The following is a 3,786-nucleotide window of genomic DNA, read 5'->3' as shown; positions in this document are numbered from 1 at the left end:
AAAAACAGAGATTACTGCGCTTAATACAATAATGAATGTGCAACGTTTTTGAAGCAATTCTTATTATTCTATGACAATAGTATGAAGATTTATAATAATTATATTTATAATAATTTGAATAAAAAGAGAGCGCACACAACTAGTCTACTCTACACTGAGTCATAAAATTTTATAAATTATGTACTTTAGAATTCACACTATGCAAGGAAGAGAATTCTAGCGAATGAATGAGTGAGTGAGAGAGAGAGAGAGAGAGAGAGAGAGAGAGAGGGAAAACGCGTAAATTTTTTATTTAATTTATTATACATTACCCGTCCTGTCAAAGGCTAATTAAGAAAAACGAAAAATAAGCTGAATTTAAAAAAAACCTTTTTCCCATACTTGTCTCATGTCTTAGAAATATAAAAGATCGTCCATCATCTTTTATGAGAAAAGTAAATTTTTTTTATCTGAGCAATCGAGCCATCAGTGGTAGTTTCCGACTTGTCGCCTTCACGTCAGTTTTCCTTTGGCAGGTGTACACACGGTATAAAAGGGATGTTAAACGTCATGCGAATTACGAGAAGCAAGAAGGAAGAAGAAAGGGAGAGGCGCGGTGGAGCCTGATGACACGTACGGGAAGACACGTAAAATAGAGGACGTCGATCTCTCGTTTTAGCCGCGGACCGTAGGAAGACACGTAGAATGGACGTTGTCGATATTCACTTTTCACGAACGACACGTACGTATAAGTTACGGTGATGTGAGGCGGATCCATTAGACTATGCAATTGTCCACGTACCGCGGCATTGTCAGCCGCCATGGAGATTTCTATTCAGAAATCGCGGAAGTCCCCGGGACGCATTGACGAGAGATGGAGGATGATCGAGGACCGCTCTTGTTGCGAGAAGGCAAGAGATACGGTAGAGAGAGAGGAATACGTGTGATGGGAGGGCAGCGAGGAAAAATGAGGAAGATGGAGAGAGAGAGAGAGAGAGGGGGGGAGAGGGAGCGAAAGGGGGGAAGGAAGGGAAAAAGAGTGAGCGAGGAAGAGAGGGAAACAGAGCTTTTGGTAGGAAACAGTACAACTCTATTTATTAGAATGAACCGTGTCATATACAATTTATATGTAGATATCTAAAACGAGAGATTTTTATATGACGATCGCTCAAGCATCATCGTGTCCATATGTATTCAATAATAATTCTTGATATTGCGAGAAGAGCAAAATAAAGAAACGACGAATGGAACATTTTCAAACTTTTTCTTTACTTTAAATCATATATATTTCATTCGCTTAATATTCTTATGTTATTGAATGTAAATGTGCAGCATTCTATAGAGATTCTATTGTACAAGAGGATTACGACCTCTTCTTTGGTATTATATATTTAACATCAATATTTGTTTTACCTTAACTTAGCTAGCTCTATCTATCGCTTAGCTGCAACTAGAAAATATAGTTTCTCATTTATGATAATTCTGTTGTATCCAACATATTTGCAATTTTTATATTTTCGAAATACACACATACACACGCACGCGCACACACACACGCACACACACACACACACACACATATAATGATAAAATATTTCATATGATTTCATGAGCCAAAATATTTATCAAGATGCTCCAACTATCTGAGCCCTTTCCTTCCTCTCTCTCTCTCTTTCTCTCTCTCTCTTTCTTTGCCATACGTTTTTTAAAATATTTCAAGTATCTTCAACTTTTTCCATTTATATTTCTCTCTTATAATATACATAATTAGAGTCTGGTATTTTTTGTAAATATTTTATTAAAAACCTTATATATTAAATCATTCCTTTATTTTGTAATATATGTATATTCTGTATACCGTGATGTGGCAATAAAGTTCGATGAATGTGAGAAAATAAACGTCATTCAATTAATTCATAAATAATCATTATTGTCCTTCAAAGTAATCTCCCCTAGAGACTAATTCTGGCAACATTTGTATAGTTTATGAAAACTCTGAGAAAAGACATTTTTATAGCCTTAAGTCTATAGCTGTTGTTGTCATATGCTTTTGAAAATGTTTGTAAATCGTTTGTAATCATCCTTTTCATCGCCTTAATTCTTCAGTTCAGGGAACAAAAAGAAATCCGCGGACATCAAGAGAATAGGGAGAGTAATTCAAAACGGTAATGTGCAACGTTTGACTCAAGAATTGCCGTACACTTTTTGAATCAGAAGTTCAGGTAGAACACAAAAGGTACGGTTAAACGCGATGCTGCAAATGCTTTGAAGCGTTCTTTAACTAATCAATTTTGTAAAATTCTTTCTTCTATTGGTCCATCAAATGTTTCAAAGGATTTGTAGCGAGGCTTTGACCACAGCCAAAGTCATAATTATTAATGTTTTTTTCATAATTATTGGCAGAACTAGTGCGCACTCAGTACACTTTAAAGTCGTTGTATACAAATCGACGATAAAGATGTATGTTTAACAAAAATATAGAAACGAATTAAACCGCGAAATATTCAATACATTTTATTGTGCTATTTGATGAAATATACATTGGGTATTTTCTCAATTGAGATATCTCACTTTTACATTTAGATTAGAATAGTGTGCAACAGCTTTCATGTGCACCGAGTGCGCACTTATAGTTCTGCCAATGAAAAACGCTGCAAGTCATAATGGTAATCGTAGGACGTTATCACGTGACGTGTCATTTGATACTTAAAAGTAAACTTAAAAATGAATTTAACAAATTAGATCATGATGACTACCCTTATGATATTATTGTGACTTCTGTATTTTACCTAGAGCTGTGTCACAGTCAATTGACAAGACTTAAAGTTCCTGAGCTGTCGTCACAGTCAATTGACGTTAGAAACGATTAATTTTTATTACGTGCCACATGACAAAAGCTATCCTTGTGTCCTTGTTCTCCCTGATAATTGGTAAATAATCGTAAAAAGTAATAAAAGGCAAATGAAATGCCTTTATTCAATACGCAATGTGGCTGTGGTGATTACTCAGGAGTCTCAAGACAGCGTGGAAAGACGATACTTTGTCAAATATCAATTATAGCAATTGTTTTGGAGACTATTTCAAACCGATCGTTTTGTAAAAAGTCGTTCCTTTTTCACCTAAAAGGCAATTTTCAAACGACTTTTACCATACCGATACGCATATTGTCTATCCTTAGTCAATGCTCAAAAGTATATGTATATCTGTTATTCTTTCCATAAATATATGTTTACACCTATCAATACTTGTGAATAAAAAGTAATATTTTATTAATATCTTTGTCTGTAGTTTGGCTAACATAAAGCAACAGTCTCAAAGACAAATGCATGTAAGTATGCATTGCCTATATACATAGTTTCGATCTTTGAATGAAACTATACGCCTTATGGGAAAGAGAAGAAGAGAGTGAGTGAGTGAGTGAGTGAGTGAGTGAGAGAGAGAGAGAGAGAGAGAGAGAGAGAGAGAGAGATAAAGGGAATCCGGCGGGAAAGAAAGAAAAATCTCGAATTTCTTCGAGGCGGTTGTTCTACCTCGCGGCTGCGATTACCGTTGTCTTTCAGACTCTCGAGTTTCCACCCGGACGTCGTTCTCACCACGCCCCTCAATTTGCCTTGCGCTACAAACTTGGCGATCGATTATACCCCGATTACGGTGTAACGAGATATCGCGCGCGGTTTCCGAATACGGTGGCACACACGATGATGACGCTGACCCGGGGCATTGTCGAGCACGGCCCTCTTCTCCACGGGGATCGTGCGTGTGCGTGGGTAATATTTATACGTGACATATATATATATATATATATAT

This window comes from Trachymyrmex septentrionalis, unplaced genomic scaffold, assembly GCF_001594115.1.
Source record: "Trachymyrmex septentrionalis isolate Tsep2-gDNA-1 unplaced genomic scaffold, Tsep1.0 scaffold21, whole genome shotgun sequence".
Taxonomy (NCBI): domain Eukaryota; kingdom Metazoa; phylum Arthropoda; class Insecta; order Hymenoptera; family Formicidae; genus Trachymyrmex; species Trachymyrmex septentrionalis.
The sequence above is the reverse complement of the archived record's forward strand: the minus strand, read 5'-3'. Positions refer to the sequence as shown.